This window comes from Ixodes scapularis, unplaced genomic scaffold (assembly GCF_016920785.2).
Source record: "Ixodes scapularis isolate PalLabHiFi unplaced genomic scaffold, ASM1692078v2 PGA_scaffold1__304_contigs__length_218370807, whole genome shotgun sequence".
NCBI lineage: Eukaryota > Metazoa > Arthropoda > Arachnida > Ixodida > Ixodidae > Ixodes > Ixodes scapularis.
In genome coordinates, this window is record NW_024609846.1 from 82,453,674 (window position 1) to 82,462,045 (window position 8,372).

At 49.0% G+C, this 8,372-nt stretch overlaps 1 non-coding gene across 1 annotated transcript; it reads right to left on the reverse strand.

Moving 5' to 3' along the window:
• Positions 1-6,411: 6,411 nt before the first annotated feature.
• Positions 6,412-6,493, reverse strand: Trnas-aga. Its single transcript has one exon. It is a non-coding gene; the product is annotated as a tRNA-Ser (tRNA).
• Positions 6,494-8,372: the final 1,879 nt, after the last annotated feature.

An 8,372-nucleotide genomic window follows, 5' to 3' on the forward strand; every position in this document is an offset into this window, starting at 1 on the left:
AATTATTATTTTTGGTGCATCGTTGTGAGGAATGGGGATCGAGCGTCTGGTGCAAACAAAGCAGTTTCCGGGCCACGCTTTCTGGTTTGCACCAAAGATGCCGGGCAGAGGAACCTTTACAACACAGTATGTTTTTAAAACAACCCCCTCTATTCCCTCCTTCGTTTGGAGCTGCAAATTCGACAATTATATTTGTATCACTTTTAACATTAATCCTCCATTGCATTTATTTTGCACCCAACTGTGAAAGTTAAACAAAATACTGAGGTGGTCAAAACTTGGGGTAGAACTTGAAAAAGGCTGGAACGTAGAGCATAGCAAATGCGGCGGCAGCGGACGCAGATACGAATTGGTTGCGGATATCAAGTTCCTGCTCGCCGGCCAATGAAAGGCCCACATTCTGCGATTCGCACGTTCGCTGCGCTCAACGTTGGAGTATAACAGAGCCGTGCAACTTTCGGCTATCACTCGGGGGCCACTAGTACCTTTCTGTTCAAATATTCCTTCCGTACACACTTGTAGTTCTATGTAACGTCGGATTGATAAGTCACATTATGTCCTTTTAAAGGTGTACGGAAACCAAATTCTAGAGCCCATCTTTTTGCTTGAACATAAAGAGAATTGAAGTAGAACTTCACCAATACCAATATTCCGTAGGATAACGCATTAAAACGTATTTTAAACTGAATAAACCGATAACCAGAATCCACCTCGTGGATGTCTGCGAAGCTTCGATGGAATGTTGTGACGACATGTTCGTAAGCGCAGCGCCACGACGGGAAGTATGGTCACTCATTGAGATTACTAAGGCCTGAACGTAGTACCGAGGCGCTTTGGTGAAGAAAGTAACAGCAGAGTTGGCTATTGTTCGTTTTAGTATCGGATGGTCTTTCCGGCAAAGCTTGTTTGGGGTGGTTTTGGGGAGTGTGTACGTGCGATGTAATACTCACGCTACAAAATGTCTATTTACACGGGCCCAGATGCCCACCTTTCCTGATGACGGGATAGCCACCTTGGTCGAATACAGCTGATAACGAACTCGATCGCCAAGATGTAACTACCATCTTTGCTAAAAAAAAAACACGGCCCTTACGGCTCTGAAAAGCGGCGCGCATGTAAACAAGTCGCTGCGGCGTTTTTCGTAACTTCGGGGATGCGGGAGAGAGCTAACATCCAGGAAGATACATTTGAAGTAAAAGAATGTGAGCAGGGATCCAAGTAAATACCTGTTCGCACTGGAAGCGGAACCGCACTGTCACCGCGTTTTTGGTAACCGCTTCGGGAATGATCTTTTACGACTGATTTTATGAACCACTGGGACAATGGCAGCCTGATGCTGACGTGACGCTCGGCAGAGACAAGATGGACTGACATTTAGTCGCTGACATTGCTCGTCATGCGTTGGCGTGCCATCATGTCGGAATAAAATGGACATCTAAAAATGTGTACGTACCCATGTTGAGAAGGCAATCTATATGGCGTTTATTTGAGCTCTATAACACAAGAAAAAAAGAGATTGAATCGAGAAGAGTGTCCCTTTTCGACGAGAGCGTTCGTTACCGCTGCATAAAAACATGGTAGGTATACGATGAGGGGAAAGGCTGGCCTTCTTACCCTAAAATAGAGGTCAGAGTTCACACTATTCACACGAGAAGAGTCCACAAAGATGGCGTGGGCGTATTCCATTCATCAAGCCAGCCGGTCGCGTGCAGATAGTCTTGTCCCGGGTCGTCGGAGTGTTTTGTTAAGCCTAGCGAGTTTTTGGTGGTCGCTTGGTCGGTGTGATCGTTGTCGTAGCTTTTTCAGGTATCCGGGGTTTTAGCGTTTGTCTCCGCCGCGGCGTCCAGCTTTCAGCACTTTTTTTTTCTTGTTGGGACGCGCACAAAGAGCACATAGATATGCACGTTGGTCGTTGCGGCGACGTAAGTGAGCGATGTTGCCAGCGATGTAGATTTGATCATAAAAAGTGCATAAAGCTCTGTAGCTGTAGGCGTGGTCGTAGAATTTCATTGTAGCCTACGAAAAACTGGCGGTAATTTCTCTTCGTGAATACAGATCTTGTATATCGTTTAATATCGTAATATCGTTTCGTGAATTCTGTTGCCTGTTGTGGACGACGAAGACAAGGCAGGCAGGGCGTACAAATACGACTGTAGGCCGAATCGCTTCTTGGCCATCATGGCCACTGGTGATGTAGCGGCGTGGCGGCGTCATCGTCCTTACTAAATTCCTCCTATACGTACCCACCGCTCTCGTCGCGTTGTTCGGCAACCGTTCACTCGAGGCAGCTTCGCCGCTCCGCCTGCTCCGCGATATGCTACAGCCCTCGGGTACTTGGACTAAGCGAGATTTGCGAGATTGTAACACGTTGACGCCTCCAAGTGGAAAAACTCGATATGCTTGGCCCTCCGAGGCATGATGACGTCAAGACCGCGCCGGATCGGCCGGATCTCCCGAGATGCATCGCGCTCTTCGACGGCTGATCTTAAAGCGCTCGCCAAAATCCAGGCATTTAGAACAAAAAATATAGCCATCCACTTAAAATATGACTATGCGATAGGCAATTACAGGTTTATCTTATCCCATTTGACTTATCTATGGATGTTTTCTGTGTATTTTAAGCTGCGATTCAGTATCCCTTTAAAGGGCAACTCCGCTTCATTTTTGATATTTAGAAAACTATGTAGCCCTCTTCAGTATCATATAGGAAGACCCCATGTCAAATATTTCGATCTAATTCCGTCTCTATATTTATTAAACTGGCCAGCAAACCTTCAAGTCAGCCAAGTCGCCGAAATCTGCCAACTCTAGCGTGCGACGCGAGGCGCAATCGTCGGCGCAGTCAATGCGACGGAGTTGGAGCGGCAAACGTTGAGCCACTACGTCAGAGGCATGTGTACGTCATTCTCACGTTTTGTTTGTTTTTACTTCTCGGAGCGAAATTGAACGATGACGTCATGAGTTTCTCCAACCGGTGTTGGCTGACCGGGCGTTCACGTGGTCACCGCAACGCGTATGCGCTAGTTTGCGCTGCCCTGCGCGCTTATCGGTCTGTTTCTCCGCTCCCTTTCTCTTTCGTCTTCTCCCCTTCCCCCTCTCGCCCGTGCCGTCACCGTCCACGCCACGCGAAGTGACCTGCGCGCGTCGCGTGTCCTGTCCCTCGCCCCCCTCCCGAACGTCACAAGACCACGTGGTTCGACGTGACGTGCCCATGACTCTGACCACACGAGACCAATGTTGCCTGACGCAACCGAAGTTTCGGTTTCGGTATCAGCTGGTGTTTAAATTAGGATTACACAAATAATACTTCACATTTCGCGAATCCGAAGACGTAGAGTTGTTTAGTAGTGCTTTGTGAAATGGAATCGCATGTAAGCCTAAATTTTTCGGAATTGAGCGGAGTTGCCCTTTAATACTTTTTATTCTCGGGGGCCACTTTCTGGGGCAGTGCACCAACAATGAAAACATGTTTGGGTGCCTTAATGATTCGTATATGTAAATTGGGACGTTCAACCATTGTGTACATTAAATAAATACAGCTAAAAACTAACCCCTGACCGTTGATAGCTTGCAAAAACACTCATTAGTTTTCCTCCCCGCGCAATGGCAGACGCAGAAGAAATAATGTAAAGAAACATTTTTCCCTTCCTCAACCCGAAATTAGAACACGCGGCCAAGTGTTCTGATGTTAATTATATACAGTCAGTGCTTATCATAGGCGTAAGCTGGTGTTTGTAAAGCACAGAGCATGGCCTGAACTTTAGATACTGTAAAACCTTTTATTTTGGCGGCCCCTATCTTTCGCGAATCGGTCACAGAGGACATAATCGCTTGAAGTGAGGCGCCAAAACAACGAGGACACAAGGAGAGATGCAGACAGGACGAGGCGCACTTTCAACTGAACTTTATTTTTTGAAAAACACAGAAACGCAGGCTATGCCCAATGTACAAGTGCGCATGGGTAAGAAATAAAGATAGAACGAAGCCTAGCGCGTTTTCCTAGGTGACACGTTCATTTTGAAGGAACGTATACTCCCTATCAGACAGAGATAAAGATGGGGTGCTGACACAGACATCGGTGCCACGAGATCTTATGGTAATCAGTATGACATAATCGCGGCCATTAAATTTCGTGAATTCTTGACACCTGTACTAAAATTCTTCAGGACCGAAATTTTCGCGTGCCCTAAAATTTCGCGAATTTTTCAATTCGCGATATTCGCGAAAAATAAGGGTTCGCAAACATTAAGGGTTTTACATTACTGTTAGAGTTGGGCTACCTTCATCTTTAATTAAACACGAGCCCTTATCCGAATGTTCGGCGATACTAATTGTCATGAAACCAAGCACTCGACTCGGGGTCATGAAAATCGTGTACGTCACAGTGTGACATGGCTCTCGGTGTGAAGTCGTGATATCATGTTATGTCACGATGTCAACAACGTTAATAAATCTAAACCTCGCCTCGCCCTCCGATGAACTAAAGGCCAAAGCTACAGGCTGCCACACTCTAAAAAAGGTTTGTGCGTCTACTTTCACGCACAAAACCTCGGAGAGCCAATCACCACAACTTACGGAGGCAGCTCAGCGAATGATAATGCCTAAACATATGTTTAGACCAAAAAAACGCAGTCTGAGTTGTGACATTAAGCAATGCAGAACGTCACGCTTGCATTGCTTAATGTCACAACTCAGACGGCGTTTTTAGGGGCGAAGCTCTTTAAGGGGTATTCACACGAGGGAGAAATCCCGGGGATTTCTCCCCGGCACGCGCGCATGAGATGAAAACGCGAGGCTTTTGCACATCGCAAAGCCTGACGTTTTCGTCGCGAGATGCGCGAGCCGCGGAGAAATTCCCGGGATTTCTCCCTCGTCTGAATACCCCCTTAAAGGGGTATCCACACGAAGGAGAAATCCGCCACTTTCCTCCGCGGATCGCGCATCACGTGAGGCATACGTCATCCCTTTTTGACGCCTCGCGGCGCGTTCTTCTCCGTGGCGGAGGCGCGGAGGCTTCGTGCTGTCAGCACGAAAGCTCCGCAGGTGCACGTGGTGGAGCCGGGGACGGAGTTTCCCGGGTTGTTGACGTCACGGCATCCGTCCGCGGAGTTCTCCTTCGTGTGGATACCCCTTAATAGCCGATTCACACGACGGACCAAATCGCGATTTTCGTCCGCGGACCGTGTACCACGTGACCGGGACGTCACCGATTCCTGCGATCCGCGCCTCCTCCGCGGAGGCGCGGACTGATAAAGTCGAGCGCCTTTTTCACTCGCGGACGTTTGGCGGCAGACTGACTTGGAAAGCATTTAGTCTGGCAACGGTACATGGTTTTCTTGGTATTTTGCTTCTGTGCGTTCAAAACAAAAATGGCGCGTCGTTGCATTTTGTGCGTTTGTTGGTTCATTTTGTCGTACGATTCTTGGTTCCACGCGTGAGAGAAACTCCAGAAACTTTGTCCGGCTGACGCGACGCACGTTCCGGTGCTCCTCCGGGTCCGTGTCAAGAAGCTCCCGTCAAAACTAGTCTAGCACCGCAATAATTCTTGCACGTCCAATCAGGATTTCACCGAGCAAGCCCTCTCTTGTGGATGCGGTGTGCTTGTGTGTTGTGCACGAGCGCGGAGTGCGTGAAGGCATCTCCAAACGCCCCTCCGCGAGCCCAGAAGTTCGTCGCGTCTACGCCGAAGCTTTCTCGGGCAGAATCATGCCTGTGTCACTGTCATGCTTTGGGTTAGTAAAGTTAGTGGCGCTTCGCGCGAAGCCTGTCCCGGTGTTTTGTTCTCGATCTGTACGTAGCAGCGGCGTACGATTCTTTATCGCGGTAGCAACCGTCGATTTCTCTCTTGGACAACGGTGCTACTGTGCGATGTTGGAGTTTCGCGGCACTGTGGGGTGCGAACAGGTTCGGTCCGTCCTTACTGGCGTCTGCTCGTCGTCTCCCTCGTGTGGATGCGCTTGGGAGACGGACGAACCGCGGATATGTCGTCACGTGATCAATCCGTCCGCGGATCAGTCCGTCGTGTGAATCGGCTATAAGGGGTATCCACACGAAGGAGAAATCCGCCCCTTTCCTCCGCGGAGCGCGCATCACGTGAGACATACGTCATCCCTTTTTGACGCCTCGCTGTCCTCGCGCCGCCGTTCTCCTCCGTGGCGGAGGCGCGGAGGCTACGTGCTGTCAGCACGAAAGCTCCGCCGGTGCACGCGGCGGAGCCGGGGACGGAGTTTCCCGGGATGTTGACGTCACGACATCCGTCCGCGGAGTTCTCCTTCGTGTGGATACCCCTTTAGGGTCTAGCCTTGTCCGTCCGGCGTCCGTGCTCACATCGATCTTGCTGGTGCTCGTGCTCGTGTGCTCACGTGCTCACGTGTTCGTGTAGCTGAAAAAATGACGAGAAAAAAATGTTTGCGCAGTCGACAGGATTCGAACCTGTGCGGGGAGACCCCAATGGATTTCTAGTCCACCGCCTTAACCACTCGGCCACGACTGCGGGACGAGTAAGGGGCTCTGAGATTTGGTAGTAACTCAAGAGCTGGGGATGTCATGGATGAAACGTTGCATGTAGCCGCTCAACGTCCATATAGGAGAGGGCGCTGCGGTCAAATGCTCAAATGCGTATATAACCACGTTCCATACCACACATTGTCTTTCTGACATGGATGAAAACGAACGAAAGGCTCGGCATGCTGCGGCTCAGCGTCTACGCAGACACGCACCACCAGAGCTTCGCCCCAATGAACGTCATTCATCACGCGGAGATGCAGTGAATTTTTTGGTCTAAACCTATGTTTCGGCAATGTCATTCGCTGAGCTGCCTCCATAAGTTGCGGTGATTGGCTCTCCGAGTGTTGTGCGGGGAAGCAGGCGCACGGGCTTTTTTTAGAGCGCAGGTCTATAGTCACGAGTCAGTTAGGAACCACGCGTTTTTCCGGCGTGCGTATCTCCGAAACTTGCGCACTGGTACGCACGCCGGGGCAATGCACCGCCTGGTTTCTAACTGGCTCGTGATTGGATCTGGTATATAGCCTGTAACGTTGATCTTTAGTTCATCGTATAGGGTGAGACGAGGTATAGCGACGTTCTCAATTTAAATCGACTTGACACAGTGAGTCACTTGACGTCACGGGGTCACGTGACACACGGTAAATCATAGCGCCAATACGAAAGCGCCACGAAAGCCCACACTTTTTCGTACATTGCAATTCTGTGTATGATGATTTGATAAATACGTAGAAATACAGCTGCTAGTGTTTTACTTCCAAATATTCATTTCGTGATAGCAACAAAATAGCAAACAAAAAAATTACCGTGAAGCGTTTTGAACCGGTTACCGTTATATATATATCTATTTTTTTTTCGGTTCCGTTGCGGTTCAGTTTGAAAGTGTCGGCGAAGATTTCGGTTGGGTTCAGCTCCGGTTTGGCTAAAAAGAACGGTTCGGTTCCGGTTTTCGGTTTGGTTCGGTCCCGGTTCGACACCCTGCTAGCAACACGTTTAAGATATAACAAAGAAGAAATCTGGTGTATTTTAAACATAATAGGTGAAAGAAGTTAAGAATTTTCAGCACATTTTTTATTGTTGAAGACGTCATTCGCCTGACGCTGAACCAATAGAAAACCGAGATGACAAGAGCGCGCAACAACCAAGTGCGATCTTCTTAATGGCTGGAATTACCATCCAGTTATGAAGGTGTGAACGCCACTGATTTGCGGGTGTTCAAAGCAAATAGGGGGAATACGTGGCTGGTTAAAAAAGGTTTATTTGAACCGTGGTGAACAAATTGTGCGTTGTGTTCGTTTCCCGAAACACTTGAACATGTGTTTTTGTACTGTACGAATGCAGAGCTTTTTTGGGCAGAGCTTCGAGCAGTGCTGCAGATAAATCTTTACGTAGAGTGGAACAGCGCGACATTTCTGCTTTTCGGCGACAGTGCACAGAGCATGGGAATGGGAGCTGCTGGCACTCCTCGGTCTATATGCGCTGTGGCGGTCGAGGACGGATCACTTGGAGGTCCGAGAGGGATCCAAGCCCGCCTGGCAACACTTCTGCGACGGCTTTCTGTACGTGAGCAGCCTTCTTGAGGCGACGGAACAATAAGGGCTCGAATGTTGGCGCTATTTGGAACGCGTATGCATAACCGCGCTCTAAAAACTCAGTGGTAAACAAGGATTCCCGGGCCACTGCGCGCGTGGCTGCATGGGGTGCATGTGACGCTACAGAGAAATGATTGAGCGAGTACATTTTGAATTTGTGTGTGAATCGCGGTCCTCGCCTGTCAAACAGTGCTCACTGACGATAAGTGTATGGCAACCAATGTGATCATTTTAAAACTTTGTAAATAGACATACCTTTAATAAAAAAATCTTTCA